This window comes from Talpa occidentalis, unplaced genomic scaffold, assembly GCF_014898055.3.
Source record: "Talpa occidentalis isolate TD23 unplaced genomic scaffold, MPIMG_talOcc4v2.1 talOcc4.4, whole genome shotgun sequence".
Lineage (NCBI taxonomy): Eukaryota > Metazoa > Chordata > Mammalia > Eulipotyphla > Talpidae > Talpa > Talpa occidentalis.
In genome coordinates this window covers 25,910,732-25,930,245 of record NW_023604295.1, presented here as the reverse complement: position 1 = coordinate 25,930,245, position 19,514 = coordinate 25,910,732, and positions in this window count along the sequence as shown.

Below are 19,514 nucleotides of genomic sequence, written 5' to 3'. Positions count from 1 at the left end.
GAATAAAATTATATGGGGCAAGTAGAATAGAAATATAAGTTCAAGGAGAAGGAAGAATTATAGAAAAATTTCTGTCCCTGAAAGATTCCTTCTGTTAAAAAGCTATTGTTACTATGGCATTTAGATTCTATTTATCTCATTCTAAGTAGTCTATTGAATGCAATTTGTAAAGGGATGTAACATTTTGTTTTCAAATGTCAACTATTCCCAAATATTGGACATTATATTTCTTGCTTCCAACTAGTTACAATAAAACATTTAAGTTAATTTAAAATATATGACTGGGTAAATAGTTTTCCATAATTCTTTTAAGGTTAATTTAAGCAAAAATCTTTAATGATGATGGTGTGAACTACATAACTTATATCTAACATGCTTAACATATGTTCATTCCAACAATATCTTCAAAATTAGAAAATATCTCCCTAGTTATTTTTACATGATATTGTAACAAAGAGTAGAAATCTTTTATTTCCTGAATAGATAATATTTTGGAAAAACTACATTTTAAACAACTCAACTCTTATCAGTTTGATAATTCATTTTTCTGATAGAAATACATAGTTATAAAAGAAAATTTGAAAATAATAAAAAGACAAATATAACAAAAATAACCCCCAATACAATGTTCAGTAAGTAGCAACATTTTAGGGCTACCCTTCCATGTGTATGTGTGTGTTTACAAGCACACCTCTACAACTGTAATTTGTTATCTAGACACTTGTTTTGGGGTTCTTTCCTTAACATCATCATAAATATTTTTATGCCTTTAAATAGTCAACAAAAATTAAAACTTAGTTTGCGTTCAATATTTTATAGCCATAAAGAGATTATAAGAATTGAATGTCATAACCTCACATTAGCATGAGTTATAATAAAAAAGAAATGGCCAATAAAAGAGGGTTTATATTTAAAATAACACAATATCCTATTATTAATTCATTTGGTACCACCTCTAACTTTTACCAAAACCCTTCTTTATGAATGGCTTATTTTTAGATTTCATAATGAAACAATGTCTTTGATTACTCTGAAGATGAGTAATTAAAATTTATTCATTTATTACTTGTAATTGTTTCAAAAATATCAGGTGAGTTAGTTTTTCTTAGTTGTTATGTATTTGTCTGATGATTTTTTTTTCTGTAATCTTTACCACAAAGTCAGTTTAACACAAATTGCTAAAGAACATTTTAAAAAAATAATACTTGACTTATAACCACTATCCTTGAAGTATTCTGACTTTTCAGAATAGTTTCTCAAGAATAGTACTTAATCTCTAATAGCAAAGGAAAATATCTGGTCTAGTTGAGGTGTTTTAAGTATTGTGGTAGTGGTATTTGTCACTGCGTTTTCTGTAGAACTTTGTCTTTTGTTCCAATTTCATTGAAACAAAAATAATTGATATGTCACTGTATTGATTTAAGATATGCAAAATGGTTTGATTTACATAAATTGTGAAATGAATGATTACACAATAGGGTCAGCTAATAGCCATCATCACATATAGATTCAATGACAAAAAAGAAGAAAAAGGATTAAAAATTTCCCCCCCCCCTTGTGATGAGAATTCTTAAAATTGACTCTTGGTAAGCTTCCTATATATTCTTTTTTAAGATTTATTTATTTATGCATACAAGAACTGGGATACAGGCCGAAGGAATGGAGGATGAGAGAATTCACCAGAGACAGAGTGGGGAGCAGAATAGGCAGATGGACCGAAATACACTGCTGAGGGGAGCAGCAGGCAAGTCAGGAAAGGTGTGTTGCACCATGTGGGTAGGTCCCTGGCCGAGGATCAAACTCATGTTGCAATTGCTGCAGATAGCTTCATAGGTTGCATCTTAACCCCTTGCATCACCAGGGAGGCCCACTTCCTATATATTTTAGAGCAGTGTTAGTTATAGTGTAAAAATTATATTTAACTTAATTATGCAAAAAAGTGTCTAAATGAATCAAATATTTATTTTTCATTTTCTCTGTCTCTATATATTTGTGTGTGTATGTCTGTATACAAATATATACATATACACATATACAGTGCGTATATACACATAAAATATACCAGCCATTAATTATAGTTGTCAAACTTACTCTTTTTTTACATTTTTCTTCTTGGCAGTTGTCTTTTTTAAAAAAGATTTATTTATTTATGCATACAAGAACTGGGTTGTAAGCCAGAGATGCAGAGGGTGAGAGGATTCACCAGAGAGCGTGGGAAGTAGAACAGGCAGATCCACTGAAATACATTGCTGTGGGGAGCAGTGGGCGAGGAAAGAGAGGTCTGCTGTGCCATGTGGGTTAGCTCCCAGGCCAGGGATTGAACTCCTGTTGCAGTGGCTGGCTATAGCTTGATAGTGCTGTCTTTAACCCCTGCACCACCAGGGAGGCCACGGCAGTTGTCTTATTTTATGTGGCTTACTTACACTTGGAGAACATAAAGAATGTTTGTACATTATATATTTTCTGTTTCTTTAAAATCCTATTATTATTCCATTCTTTTTGTTATTACTTTCAGAGAACCTGCAAGTTATAATGTTCACATCATTTATTTTCTGTTATGCAAACTATGTAACTTTTTCTATGCAGAAATTTTCCTTTTACCAAAATTGTGGTGCCAGTATTTCTTAATTTACCCATTTGCCCTTTACATTTATTGTTATTTTTATTCTCAGTTTATCTGTTCTGCAACTTCTTTTGCCCTTATCCCCTCAATCTAATTTCTTCTCCTAACTGTCTCACCCCATTCTATTTACCACATTTGCTCATTCTAGTGTGAATTCTCAGAAAGCTTTCTTTTGAGTCTTTTAGTCATTCTGTTTCAGAGACCTGCTTTTCTGTCTGATTCTTCATAACAATGTTTTTCTCATTACATTTGCATTATTATCACATAAATATCATGTTTTCTTTCTGCTCATCTTTAACTCATTTTTTGCTCATCTATGTTTTTATTTATTATTTATTTTATATATATTTTTACATCATTCTTCATTTTTATACAATGCATGCTTTATCATCTAGGGTATAGTCCTTGTGAAATTCCCACCACCCATTCACCCGTGTACCATCACCATAGTCCCTTGTGCTCTTCGCACCCCTGTTTTGATCCAACTCCCTCCTCCCCCACCTGCAGAATGTCTCGGGTTTGTTGCCTGTTGATTTATCTATTTTTAAGTGAATGCAAAAATGATGTTTGCCAATAAACAGGTGCAACCACGCTTCCTGGGTCTGGCTTCTGGCCCTGTGGCCTTAGCAAGTCTCCATTCAGTAGCATAGTAAGGTGAGATGATAAACAGAGAGCCAAGGTCATAGAACTATGCCATGTCTCCTCTGCAATCACCTTATACTGATGAAGAAGTGTCTTACTCAACTGCACTGCTGTTTTCCTGGATTGTCTGGAAATTAGAAGATTTTTTTTTACAACCTTTTTTACAACCACAAGTAAACACATCTCACTATTGACCCATTACCACCCCATATATAATATTTTGCTAGCACTTGATATGATTATATATACCATCAACAGTTTTCCTTCTTCCTTCTCTCTCTCTCTCTCTCTCTCTCTCTCTCTCTCTCACACACACACACACACACACATACACACACACACACACACACACACACACACACCCATGTTTTCTTAGCCCTGTGATACTCAAAAAGCAGGATCCGCACAATAGAAGGATGGATAGCAAGTATATTTACTGGTATAGAAACCTGTTTAAATAATTTTATCCAATAGAAGAACCATAACTCTCAGTCTAGGAAATATGACATCAAACATTTTGACATTTGTTATTTCCAAAGCATCTTCTAGCCAGTTTCCATGCTTCCTAACTTAGTAAATATGAGGCAATGGGAGGAAGGAGAAGTGACCCAGTTAGTGGATCTTCCTGTGAACTTATGAAAAAGCAGGACACAGAGAGAAACAACAATAACAGGACTTATTTGCATAAAGAATAGAAAAGGGAGAGCTGAGAGCCAGCAGAGAATGGTGGTGGCTGCTTGGAGCCTGTCCTACCTCAGATAATGTCTGTGGTGAAGAGACCAGAGTCCAAATGGGAGCTTGCTATGGTAAGATGGCCGCAGGTCCGCTAAGCCAAGCAAGCAGGACATGGCCCCATGGAGCAGGGCCTGCAAGGCCTGTGGCTCAGGTTTCAGGACAGCCCAGACCGGCACCACACACATGGGTTGACATGGCCTGGCAGCCCTCCAAAGAGGAGCACTGAGTTGCACACGTAAGGAAGAGAAGAGGGAGAGGCTGCTGCTGCTCCTGCCTTAAGGTTATCATGGTGACTGGGCTGGGGCCCTTAGTTCCTAGCAGCCCCTCAGGGCATCAGGAGGAATCCAGGACCACAGGGTAGAGTCCAGGACTAAGGGTCACTAAAAGACATAGTGGCTGCAAGACAAAGCAGACAACGGTGCCATTGCAGAGGACAGCAGGGACAACTGGTTGTGGAGGTGCCAGCTGGAGGACCGTGCCGGGTGTCAGGCGCAGAGTATCACCTGTGGGGCCCAGAAACACCCTGTCCTCTGAGTCCAGGAGCTCAGACTGCCTGTCTTAGGGGTAAAGGGAGGGGAGCAGGAGGACTCACAGTGTCCTGCAGGGTCTTGGCCACAAACCATGCTGTGCCACTCTTCTGTGCTTGAGAGGCTGGACACAAACCTGGCTGAGACTCCTCCCTGCTCAGCAGCCCATGAGGGATGTGCCTGAGGAGGCAGCAAAGCTGTCCCTCTGACAATAGCAAATTTCTTCACACAAATCTGTGGGTCCTGTTAGAATGATTTCCTTTAGAAGGCCTCACTAGAAGAAAGGTAAGGAATACTTTGGGAGTCAGTTCATATTGCCATGTCGCTTTGAAAAGGACTCTCCTGGGTTTTAAAGAAATCAGCAAAAAAAAAAAAAAAGTGTTCTCTTGCTTTATTGCAATGTTACTACACTTAAAAAGGCAATTTCAAATATCTTTTCTTTGTTTTCCCCTTGAGAGATTGAGGATTCATCATTTTGCATGTTAGTTCTCTTTTAGGAGAAATATTGCTAGAGCAAACAGAGATGAAGGCAGCGACCAATTCAGCTAACATCTTATTTTTGCATGGGCTTCCTGTAGCTTAGACAAATTTCACAGAAATTTCCAGGAGCCATTGAGAACTTCCATCTTTGTGAGAAAAGCATAATGTTGAAAGGTTTCAAGATACAGAACAATAGTTGAGAAATGTCATTGCCACTTTGGAGCTGAGAAAATTAAAAGCAAACACTCATATCTTAGACTCTAAAGGTGGGAACAGAAGCCTATTTCATATTCACTCATTTGCCTCGTAACCATTTTGGTTTGTGGTTTCTCACCTTCCCAAGTTTTGGTTATTCCATTTATCTGGTTGTCAGTAAATCAAAATTAAGGTGTTAATTGGTAATTAATTGTCCCAAGAGATTAAATTTGCCACAAAAGGCATTAAAGCTATTTTTAGTTTATTTTACATGAAACCAGCTTGCTTTCAGCACCATTGTTCAGGTCACACAACACAAACTATGTTGTTTGGAATTTGAAGATTTTTTTTTTTATTAAAGATTTATTTATGCACACAAGAACTGGGGTATAGGCCAGAGGTGCGGGTGGTGAGTGGATTCACCAGAGACAGAGTGGGGAGCAGAACAGGTGGATCTACTGAAATACACTGCTGAGGGGAGCAGTGGGCGAGTCAGGAGAGGTCTGCTCAGTCATGTGTATATCTCCCTGGCTGGAGATCGAACTGGTGCTGCAGTGGCTGCAGACAGCTTCATAGGTTGAGTCTTAACCCCTTGTGCCACCAGGGAGGTCCTGGAATTTGAAGGGTTTTTAATTATTAAAGTTATAAATTTCGCTGACTACATACTCAAAAATCCAGAGGAATCTATCCTACTTTCTAGATCACGTTAACTAGGAAATTGTTTTTGCTCACACTTTGGGCAACTTCAAAGATTAAATCAAATCTTCCTTGAAATAAACAAAAAAGTTATTGAATGGAGACAAAATTATTATTCCATTTCATTGATAAAACCCACAGTCCCAGAAAATGTTTGAGTTCCTGAGTTAAAATAGTTTGGACTATAAAATGGCAGATTACAGATGTAAATCTGTTGAATTGAGCTAATTCCTTTCATTTCCTGCACAATATTTTTCCAGATTAACTGTCACAGCTCCCAATTAAGCATCTTGTCAAGCATCAACATTAATTAAAATAAACTAAACAATTTTTTGTGTACTCTGTTCTTAAAGTCAAATTCCTGTAACAGTAACACACTAAACTTCTCTCATTAGAAAAGGAACCTAAATTGGGCCTCCCTGGTGGTACAAAGGGTTAAGCACTGCGCTATGAAGCAATCTGCAACCTCCTCGCTATGAAGCAATCTGTAGACTCTGCAGCACAAGTTCAATCCCCTGACAGCCAGGGAGAAACACACATGGCACAGCAGACCTCTCCTGTCTTGCTCACTGCTCCCCTCAGCAATGTTTTTCAGTCAATCTGCCTGTTCTGTTCCCCACTCTGTCTCTGGTGGATCCTCTCACCCCGCCCCCACATCTCTGGCCTATACCCCAGCTCTTGTACGCATAAACAAATAAATCTTAAAAAAAAAAAGTAAAGGAACCTAAATTGATGAAAGCCCTCATTCAGTCTTTTTCATGGACTTTGGCTTGGTATGCAGATCTGAAATTTGCTTCCTTTGAGGAAAAGGCAGTGTGTCTTTGTCTTGTCAGCACCTGCTGTTTGGGCTATTTCAAACATAGGAAGTAATTTTGTCCCCAGTAGACTGCAGTTTGTCCTCTTGTGTGGAAAAGAAAGTAAGAAATCTCTTAATATGATAACTTCATATTAGGGTTCCCACTCTACTAGACTCAGGGATAAAGCTTTTGTATATCCAAACTTATGGTGGACCATTCTGAATTACTTTATGTTTGACATTAATGAGTGTCAAACCTGTGATTCTTCCTTTAAATATGAAGAACAATTTAAATTCAGATGAGGATATAAAGGATAAAAAGAAAAAGTACTCTGCCATAATTCAAAAACAGCTGATACATGAATTGTGACTTTATGTGAAGTTTAATGTGGCAACTTTAAAGATAAAGGCATTTTACATTCGATGTTTTTATTCTGAACTTGAATGTTCGGAGCTAGTTCATAGATGGCAAAGAAAAATTGTGTGGTCTTATCACCGTCTCACCTTCCATTTCAAGATTCCTCTAATTCTCATACATTACACTACTTAGAACCCCTCACAAGTTCTTCATTATTGGGAAAGAAAATACAGAGCACTTAGTACCATACACCTAGATCAACCTCCCCCAGCACCACAGCTTCCTGCCCCATCATTGACTGGCTGTGTGCATGTTAGGCACACATGCAGGTTATTTCTGTCCTGAACATCCGTGTTCCTGTCTACTCTTCCTCCTTCAAGATGAAAGTGCAGACTGTCAAGTTGTAAGGGCACGCAGACAGTGCATGAACCATCAACAGTGCAATAGCCCTGCCTTCCTTTGAAAGAATTTAGTAGAAACTAGGGCCTGAAACTCAGACAAGATTAGCCCCTAGTCCCAGTTATACACTAACCTTATTTCAGTTCACCTTGATTTTAAAAAAAATTGGATGTCACTGATCATGGGAATGAGAAGATAAGTATCACTACTTGCCTCCTCAAATTTTATGCTTTTCTTCTATTTAGGGCAGACACAGATTCAGCCTTTCAGAGTCTCTCTTCTCTCTCTCTCTCTCTCTCTCTCTCTCTCTCTCCTTGGAATGCAGAGAAGGTTCTGAAAGTACACCAGCAATTTTGCAACCACAAGGTGACCATTCTGAGTCAAATTACCAATGTTCTGAGGGTGGCTGAGAGGAAAAAGAGAAAGATGTTTGTTCTCAGATATCATCATGATATCATCAGATATCATCACATCAGTCATGGTTGGTCAACATTAGAATTTTTGTTTATGGAGATAAATCAACTATTTGGAAATTTCAACTTAGTACATGTCTAGCTGATAGAAAGGATTAAACAGAAATTTGGGTATTTAATTTTATTAAATTATCAATAACTGAATTTTATATAGATCACCAGTTAGCTTGCTCCATTACCATTCATTCTATGATCTCACTATCTAACTTGCTTCATTCACAGTTCACACCATTTTCAGTATTTGATTCCCACCTATACTCTCATCTTTCTTCTGATTCTATCCCAGTTTTATTCTCCTTTCTTTGTCTTCTACCAGCAACAGAAAGCAATTTTGGGGGCCTGTTATTAGCATCTCACCTCACTTCCATCTCAGGTAAGAAGCTCTGGATCTGCTTCCTTCCTCTGACACATGTGGCCTTGGATCACTTCACCTCACTTGATATCCTGCTGACCAGAGAATGGGAAAATACAGATTTCAGGGTAAAAAGCAATTTCCAATCATGCCTGAAAATGGCCACCTACCCAATGGATATCGAATAGCCAAAATAACTTTTATTCAGAAAAGATTGATTTATCTTCCTTTTCAAATTCATGAAATCCTATGTTGGAGGTCAGTTGTTGTCTAGCCTGTGGGAGAATAATAATTCTTTACACTTTGCTGCATGATGTTTTCTTCAAGATAAGGTCCTATTTCAAGAACTGGTTCTGTGACAAAAGTGATCTTTTGCCAATTTCAAAGATAAACTGCCTCCAGCAGTCACAATGATTTTATAAGTTTTCATCAAAAGTTAGAACTCCAGCTTGAACCTTTCAATAGGAATAGCCCCAGTGATTGAATTAACGCATCTGCAACAAAATGCAAAGGGACAGCACATCAGAAAATATTTTTGAAAAACTAACAGCCATGCAAAACTATAGAAATTGCCTTATAAATTGCGATAGAATGAAGACTGCTTTAGAAGTGTAGCCACTGACGCAGCAGCTACTTAGTTGCCTGTGCGGCCCACACACTTCTCTGAAGGAGCTACTTCCCTTTTTTTTTTTTGAAGGAGCTACTTCTTCCCAAACACACACATAATCACAGGGAATAACCGATAGCTTTAGTTATATTACAAACCTGCATTTTGAGGAAGGATAGTTCCTTCAGAAAAATCAGATAATGTGACTCTGCTCTCTGGTCAAGATAACTGGATTAAAGACGGCCACCCGTTCCATGCCAGGTCCTTCCTTAGGAATGTGGAATTATAACTGAGAGTTTTCAGTTTCAGTATATTCTTTAATTGAATTGAAATTTCAAAAGTTGTTGTAGCCAAGATCTGTAATATGGGCTGAAAAAGACACAAAAAAAAATTCAGAGAAATAGATCAAACAATGTTAGACATTAAGAAAGAACCATAAATGAGAGATGGAGAGAAATTACTTCCCAGTCTTCCAGCAGTGTCGCTCCTTCTCTGAGTCCTGATAATTCACAGCCTTTAATTACTTGAAATGTCCTTATACCTTCATAATAAATTCACTCTTTTGCCAAATTTAGTTCCACTTGGATACTTTTATAGATATAATAAATTTCTGTTTTCTGCAGCAAATATCCTTTTAGTTAGGTTTATGGAAAAAGTGTTTCATTTTAATAAAGCAGAACTCTCTTCTTTCATTTATTGAAGAAAGTGTTTTCCACAAACTCTGGTGTTGTGTTTTTAGGCAGGGACAGCTGAGTCACATCTAGGTTGTGAAATCAAAGGACACATGGGAGATAATACAAGTATCTCAATGGAAAGGTGCATGTGGAAACTTTTGAGGGCCATAAAAGGGGCAGAACCACACATTGTGGACAGATAACTTCCTGCAATGACCCAAGAAAGTGTCAGTAAAGGATGGAACTTGAGTATGTGACAAATGGGCACCATTAAGAGGAAAAGAAATCTTAGTGGAGTATGAAGACAGAAGAAAGAGGGCATGCAAACCACACTTCAGTTGACTAAAATAGATACAAAGATTAAGATTAGAAAGGAACATTTGGATCAATTTATGGACACCTTTAAAGTTCTTGTAATAAATTTAGAATTGCTGGGCCTCCCTGGGGTATAGTGGTTGTCTCAACTCTATCAAGCTATCATCACTGCAGCTTGAGTTCAATCCCCGGCCAGGGAGTTAACCCACACATGGTGTACCAGACCTCTCCTGTCTCACCTGTTGCTCCTCTCCACAGCATATTGCAGTCAATCCACCTGTTCTGCCCCCGACTCTGTCTCTGGAGAATCCTCTCCCCACCCCCAGATCCCTCCAACTGTGGTCCACACCCAGTTCATCTATGTATAAATAAATAAATATTTTCTAAAAGATTAGAATTGTCATGTTACCTATAGAACTTAATAAAGATCTTTGAGCCAGGAAGTGATATCAGGCATGACTAGAAATGGGTTAAATGGCAGTTCAAATGATGGACTACAAGAAAATGGAGGATGCCAATAAGAAAGTGAATCCAATGTTTCAGTATGTGGTAGTGAGTACTGGAAAGGACAAATATTCCTGAGCAGTAGTTGAGGATTTCAGTGTCATTAAGGAAGGAAGACTGACATTCAGAGTGTCAGTCCAGGTATGCAGCAGAAGTGATTCAGGGAGATAGGATGGTGGTTCCCAATCAAGGAGTCAGTGAACTTAAGGAGCTAGGAGACTTGCTGACAAGAGTAGGGGTCTGTAAGAGTGGTCTGGATAGGGAATTAATGAGAACCTGTAGGGAGGTATAGAGGAAGGGTTTTCCATCTAATAAAGCAATGGTAAAGTAAACAGATTAAGAAAATAGAAGGTAGAAGTTAGACTGAAGGCACAGGGTATAAATCCATGTTCAATTAATATTTATTGATCACCTGGAAGGTTCCAGGTATATTCGCAAACGGGATCACATATGAATGTTATCTACTCTATTTGGTACTAAGGTCCTCTATTTCAGACCTAGAGAGGCTGAGAAACTTTCCTAAATTAAAGTCTATTTTAAGTGGTACAACTGAGATTTGAATGAATTTTCCGGCATCTTGATTCTTTGATTTTTATCCTGAGCATTATATCACTTTATCTTTCATCAAATTTTGGAGAGGTGAAGAGGCATAAATGTGGAGCCAGACTAATGTTAATGGGAATGTTGGCTTCACTGAATATTCAGTCCTCTTAAACCTGCTTCTTCAATACAGAACCCAGATCAAAGTAATTTCCAGTAAGGCCATTGCTGCTAATAAATATTTCATTACATGAAACTACTAAATAAATGCCAGAGGTAAGAAATATATTTTGATATTGTGACAAAATCAATAAAATGTAACTACCAGGTTGTTTTTTTCCGCTGGTTTCATAGCTTGTTAATTTTGTGACTATTCATTTTGAGTAACTACATCTGAAATAGGAAAGTAAAAGGCTAGTGGCCATTTATTCAAATATGATAAATGCTAAATTCTAGAAGTGTGTGACATCTACATGAATATAAAGCAAATTCATTGTAATTAATGTTATTACCATAAATAAGAAATAAATTCACAAAATCCAATATGTAAATACTAGCAAAACATGTAATTTGTCTTTTTGAAATTAATTTAACATCCATATTAATATGATTTATGTTACTGCAATATATACTATGCCTCTGGAATCAGAGTGAGAATGATTAGTTCTTTATGTGACCTTAGTACCAAATAATGTGCTAACAAGATCATAAATATCAACTAAAATTAATTTATATTTCTGCTATTCTTAAAATAGCTTCTTGAATTTGAACTTTGAATAGTAATATATTGAATGAAGATAAGCATAAGCGTCATGACATATTAAAATGTCAAAACATAGGACACCTATGGTCTTAGTTCAAGAATAGATCATAGATCATAGAATGTTAGAGGGAGGAGGTACCTTGGAGGTCATTCAATTCAATCACCTCATTTTGTAAATGAGGGACGGGAAAGTCAGAAACACTGGGGATTTCTCCAGGGTTCAGTGCACATTCACAAAGTGGCAGTGCCAAGAAAACAGTTCAGACCTCCTGACTTTAGTTCATGGTTCTTTTGCATCTATCCTGCTGCTTGAACAATCACGTTTCATCCTCTTAATATGCTACCTTATTATTGCCTTAACAAATGAAAAATTGTATGGACATTTATTTCTTGCTTTTAAAATGAGAAGGGAGCATTTCCATTTGCCATAGCACAACAACATTTACCATAATCTGAGCTCAGTTGACAGTTTTGCTTTTCATACATCCTACAGCAAATAGGTTTTCTAGATGTAAGTACACATTGTTGCAATGATGATTGTTTTCAATGAGCTGTATTTTTATTAAATAAATGGTTTTAGTTATGATATTAACTTCCATGTTACATAAGAGGAAATCATTGCAAATTTGTTTTGTAGCAAATGTGGAAATTTAACTAACATTTTTTTCTATTGAGGTATAATTTATAAGGAGAAAAGAACAGATCATAACTTTACCATGTGAGTTCTGACAAAGGATACACCAATATAAGCCACATCTTGATCAAGATACTTTTAACATCCCAGAAAAATCCAAATGTCCATTCCAGTCAATATATGCACCATCCTCTCCTGATGGTGATCACAAATATTTTGCTTATGTTTGGGTAGAATTTGTTGTCTATTTTTACTGAATTAAAGGAAGATTGTTTTGGCGGTTTTTTTTTTTTTTTTTGTATATTCTGGAGTGAATTCTTTGTCAGATGTATGCATTGAGAATATTTTCCTCGCAGAAGTAGCTTACCTGTACACTTACTGAAAGTGTCTTTTAAGGAGCAAAGTGTTTAATTTTGATAATGTACCTTTTAGCAATTGTTCTTTTATGGTTACTGCTTTTTATGCCATGTTGAAGAAGTATTTTTCTATCTCAGGTATTGAATATTTTATTTAATTAGAAGCTTTATGGTTTTAGTTCATATTTTTAGTCATGAGGTCTATTGCAAGTTAATTTTTATACATGTGGTAAGAAATGAGACAAGGGTTCATATAATGATTCTATTGTCCCAGGACCATTTGTTGAGAAGACACTATGTTCCCTATTGGATTGGAGTCTAAGTTAAAGTTTTACCATGAAAGCATGAGTTTATTTCTGGACTCTCTAACCCCTCCACTGGTCTACCTAATTTTATGTCAGTCATTCTATCTTGAATAAGATAGTTTTCTAAGTATTCAAATCATTTGCAAGTACTCAAACTTGTTTGTTGCTTAAAGATTTTTAAAACTGTTCGCATTTCCACATAAATGCTAAAAGTAACTTATTATTTTCCACTTTTAGAAATATGGAGGGAATTTTTATTAGAATTGTATTGAAACAATAGTTCAATTTGGGAATAATTGACATCTTAACAGTTCTGAATTTTCTAAATCATGTAAGTGTGATCTATGTCTCCATTTATTTGTCTTCCTTAATCACCCTCAATAGTGTTTTATAGTTTTTGGTGTACAAGCTTTGCATTTATTTACTTTACTGTGAAGTTTATCTCTTAAGTATTTCATTTTTTCTAATGCAAATGTCAATGACATAGACTGTTGATCAATTTCCATTCATTCAGTGCTGTCATACATAATTCAAATGATCTCACATCCTATAATTTTGCTAAATTTACCTAAATAGTTGCCTTGTGGATTGCTCAGACTCAGACCTGACCATCTACATAGACCATCATATTGTCTAAGAATAAAACAGTTTTAACTATTCTAATCTCCATGACTTTATTTTTTTTCAAGGTTTATTTCTTAAACTACAACTTAAATTACAAAGCATAAGAGAAGCGGATAAAGCAGATATCTTATTGTACTCAGTAGTGGGGGGATATGTTGTTAGTGTGCATGAATAGGCTACTTCACTAGTGTGCACATGTATTCAATTGTAATGTCTATCTCTGTAAGATATTGGGTAATGCTTACTTTATTAAATGTATTGTAAAGTGCTTCCTTTTTTGGTGAATGAGTCCATGTAAGTTATGTATTATTTCTTAACTTTTCTACAGAAATCACAAATGAAGCAATGTGGGCCTAGAATTTCTTTTGGGAAATGTTTTTAATTACTTGTTATATTTTATCAATAGAAATTGTGCCGTTGAAATTTTCTATTTTTTCTTTAATAAATTTGGTATTTCTCCCCAAGGAATCTATTTATTTTATTAAACTTATTGGCTCAAATTGCTCTTATTTTTTTTTATCCTTTTAATACTTATCATACCTATATTATCACTCTCGCTTTGATCCCTTATTTTAGTAATTTGTGAGTTCTTTTTTCCCTTGGTTAATATAGACAGGAAAATGGGCCTCTCTGGTGGCACAAGGGGTTAAGAGGCAACCCATGAAGCTGTCCACAGCCTCTGCAGCATGAGTGTGATCCCCTGGCCTGCCAGGGAGCAACCCACATGACACAGCAGACCTCTCCTGACTTGTACGCTGCTCCCCTCAGCAGAGTATTTCAATACATATGCCTGTTCCGTTCCCCACTGTGTCTCTGGTGAATCCTCTCACCCTCCACACCTCTGGCCTGTACCCCAAGTCTTGTATGCATAAATGAATAAATCTTAAAAAAAATATAGGCAGGAAATTTATCAATTTTAATAATCTTTTGAAAGAATGAGATTTTATTTTGGTGATTTTCTCTATTCATCCTTTTCATTAATTTCTGCTCTTCTCATTATTACTTTCATTATTCTAATTTAATATGAGTTTGTCTTTATTTATTTATTTGTTTTCTTATGTTGGTAGTTCAGATACCTGATTTTAAATCTTGCTTCTTTTCCAATATAAGCATATAGAGCCATAATTTTCCTCTAAGCACTATTTCAGCTACTTCCCACAAATCACAATTTTTTGTGCTATCATTTATCTTAAAATATTATGTATTTTCTTGGCAATTTCTTCATTTACCAGTGAGTGTCTTAGAACTGGATTTTTAATTTTCAAATATTTGAGGCATTGCTATATGTCAACTTTTATTGATTTCTACATTAAATCCATGAAGAAAGAATAATTAGTATAACTTCCATCTTTAGAATGGAGACTTCTTAAATGTACAAGGATATATCCTATTTTGGTGAATGTTGTGTGTGAATTTGCAAGGAATTAGTAGTCCCATGTTGTCAGAGGCAGCACTCTATATATGTGTCAGTTTGATCATGTTGGTCACTAAAGTTTTCCAAGTGGTATGTATTTGTGATTTTATCAACTTGTACTTATTCTCTCTTGATTAGTCCTATTATTTGCTGAGAGAGGAATTTTGAAATCTCCTACTATATTTGCAGATTAATCTTTAATTAATTTTTACTTCTTTATTTTCTATTAATATTTACTTCAATATTTTGAAAGTTTGCTCTTAGGCACACACACGTTTATTATTATTATTGAAACCTAAAAATGAAAATATTTTACAACCCAGCAATCCCAATTTCTGGCATCTATCTAAGAATATGAATCCTACCAACACAAAAATAAACAGATGTTCTTCAATGTTCATAGCAGCACTATTTACAATAACTAGTCATGGAAGCAGCCTAAATGTCCATCGATGGAAAACTGGATCAAGATGTGCATATCCATAATATGGAGTAATACTCAACAATAAGAAAGTATGAAATGCAACCATTTGAAACACAACAGAGAGAGTTCGAGAGAATTATGTGTCGTAAAGTGAGTCAGAACATTAAAAATAATACTGGACATTTATATAGTGATAACTAAATAATGAAAAATAATTAAAAAAATCAGTGTACATCAATAAATACCATGAGGACTCTGGGTTAAGAGGGAAGGAGAGAGAAAGGGAAAAAGGAACATAATGGATGGTGGCAAGGAAAAAATAAATAAACACACATACACAAAATCCATGCCCTAGTCAAGTCTAATTATTACATTTGAAAGGTATGCATAAAGGGAATACTTCTTATAATTGCTAATCTTTAAGACACAGTAATCACATTCATAATAACTGACTCCAACATTGCTCTAAACTCTGACTAATAACATCAGCAATTTCTCCCCCAGCTACTTGGCAAAATACCTTGAAGTGATGAGAAGAGAGACTGATACTGGATCAGAAAGGGAAGAACATTCCATTCCAAATACCATAAACAAAGGGATTTTGTCAGCATTTTAAGGAATACCAAGACATGGGATTACATCACATTAGACTAGAAAAAAAGTTTGACAGTAATGTATGAGACTGTAGGGGACTTAGGTTTACATCTAATCTTGGTAAGGAAAGAAACTAATTTCCAAACTAACAATCTGAGATATTAATGGTGCTTTGTAAAAAATAGAAAATTATTTTTTAAGGAAGTCTGTACTAGAGAAATAGTAGAAAGGAAGAAGGTAGTTTCATTTGTTTCAACACATATTCACTCACTAGTTGATGCACTTCTCTGTTCATTGAACCACAGTTTTCAGTAGTCAAGTTATGGAAATAACCTACATGCCCAACAACAGATGAGTGGACTAAGAGCATGCAGTATAAATACACAATGGAATAATTCTCAGTTATAAAAAAGACAAAATCTTGATCCTTGCAACAACACGGATGGAACTGGAATAGGTTATGCTAAGCAAAATAAGTCAGGAGAAAAGCAAATGCTGAATGATTTTACTCAAATGTGGAATACAGAGAAACAAAACAAAGGAATAGACAAAATCAAAGCAAAACAAAATCTGGAAATCTAACTGTTGGATTGAGGTTACCAGATGGGGAGGGGTGAGGTGGGGAGCAAAGTGCGCAGGGGACCCATTAGACTATGGTGGAAAATGTAGGTATTTTAGTGGTGGGTGCTTAAGGAGGAAGAGGAGTGGCTTGTCAATTAGGCTATTTTTTTTTAATTCAAACATCATAGGGGCCTGCCCTGGTGGTGCAGCAGTTGAGCATTGGGCTGCAAATCTGCCCGCAGCCTCTACACCGGCAAGGGTCCCACATGCCCCGACAGATCTCTCCTGCCGCGCCCGCTGCTCCCCTTAGCAGTGTATTTCGTGGGTCTGCCTGTTCTGTTCCCCACTCTGGCTCTGGTGAATTCTCTCACCCTCCCACGCTTCTGACTGTACCCAGTGCTTGTATAAATAAATAAATCTTTAAAAAAAAAAATTCAAACATCATAGAATGGATGTCTAGGAACCCAAGCTATAGAACCAGGCTGACGTCCATCAAATCATTTTTTGAGACTCAGTTTCTTGACCTGTGAAAGAGGGATAAAAAGCAGTACAATATACTTATTATTAGAATTAAATTATGCATATACAATGCCTGTTAAGTGGTAATGATTCTTATTATATTTCTTCATGCTGGTCTATGGAAAGAGAAAGATAATGTCCTTCAAAGCATAGCAGAAAATTATTACGATTAGAATGGGAACACTGCATTACCACAAACTGATTATCCCAAGCAGTTCTATTTATACATCAAAAATAATCTGTTTATTTAAAGGTGTTTCTTCCAACAAGCAATTTTATTTTGTGGTTTTAAACAATATATGCACTGACAGTGAACAGCTGAGTAGTCCCTTCAAATTTGCATAAATTCCAAACCAGATTTTCACTCTCCAAAACTAATTGAAAACAATTCTGAAAAATCACAAAAACAAATGGGACTGAAAAATCTGCAAGTATTTAAACAGGCACTCAGGACCCCTACCTCACATTTAAAAGTATCCCTAGAATGAATCAAAACAATGTGATTGCTTGAGATTGCTGGGTATGTTTATATGGAATGTGCATTACTGGATGGATAACAAGTATTTCTTTTTTCATAAGTCTGCTGACTCTGGCCCTGGAAATACTCAGTTGGGAATTAATGTGTCGTGATGTCTGGGTGGACCACAGCTGGCTAACGTGGCTACGCCTGCTTAGGAGGAGTGAGTCTCCAGGCCCTCTTGCAGCAGCTGAGGTCTGCTAATGAGGTCCAGAGGATGGACGTGGAGCCCAAACCTTCTACAGAGGAAAATAACTGGAATGATGACAAAGTACCCAAAATCAAGCTAAACAGACAAAAAAAATCATAAAAATCACAGCAGACACCGAAGTACCTCTTTTCCAGAAATACTCTGATGCAATATTTAACCCCCCCCCCCGCTTAGATGACTGTCAAACAAACTTCTACTTGTGTTAATTAATGAAATATATATCTACAAGATTTAGGTGGTGGTCCAATACACACCCTTCTATGAACTAATAATTGTCTTTTCTAAACTATAGTGAAATTAATGTTTTTTAATATTTGCTAAATCTTTTTGTTTTTGTTTCAATGAATGGAGCAATTCAACAAGGTCTTATAAGAAAGGATGAAAGCTGATATTGTCTAGAAAGCCTATGTTTAACTTTCTGGAAGCTGCCTAAATTATGCAGGCAGAGATTATAAACTCTCAGGGCCTTTAGATCTTTAGATTAGAAACATTTTATTTAGAAAAGCTTCATTGTTTGAACTTTTTGCTTAAAATAATTAGGATGAAATCGCAACATAATCCTCTCACTAACCTGTCTTTTCCTCAGTGAATGCTAAGAAATTTAGCATAAAGACACAATCTGGAAAAAAAGAGAAATAAAATTTCTCTCATTTTACTTAATTTCTGCAAAGTCATAAAAAGTCACAATAGCAAAGTCACAAAATACAGCAAATAATATGTAGAGTCATCTTTTAAAGGAATATGTGAACGTCCACTGAGAGGAGGCAACTTTGCAAATAACTATTTGTAACAAATCTCTGTGATGTTAGAACACCCAACTCTACCAGGGTTTCCCTTCAGCAGTTCCAGGGCAGGTGTAAACCACCCGCCTTTATAGAGATCAGCAAACAAAAGAACAATTCCTCTTTGGTTTGCTTTTCACTTTTTACCTGTTTTATATTATTGCAATTCTGAAATAAAATAAGCTTGAGAGAAAAGATCAATCTAGGATTTTATACTAAATGTTCACCCCTCAACTAATGTTAACTAGCTGTTTTTGTGAAACCACAAAGCAGTCTTAAAATCATTTGAAGTGTCATTAATCTAGCCTCAAACCAGTGATGAATTTTTCAGAATCCTCAGATCTCTTAAGACTGAAAACATGCAGATATCATGGCTTTGCTTTCTCAGCTATCACTGCCCTATTTCCACGAAACGCGATGTCTGCAGAAAAATTATAACCCAATGAACTGCTATTAGATAGTCCATTATTTGGGCTAATGTTTACTTCAGCTGATTATATTGCTTTGTGAAAAGCTGATATAAATATTTCCAAGTAGAATTCTTTTCAGAATATAGGCTTTGGTGTCTGTGTTTTACTCTTTACCCACCAAATATAAATTCATTATAGACCTATAAAGTCAGATGTGATTAATATTAACCCAATGAAGAAAGTTCGAAAGTTTAGATAGAATCATACTATGTTTAATTTAGTTAATGTACTGCCAAAACAGAGTAACCTCACATTTTTATGTATATATATATATATATATATATATAATCTCCTTGTTTTCAATATAACAAGTAAAAGAAGTACAAAAAGGAGAAAACTCAGTTAAAAAAAAAAAAAAAAAGAGCAAACACTCACTCATTCATTAACCCCCTGCATCCTGGGTATATTTCTGGTCATTATTTTT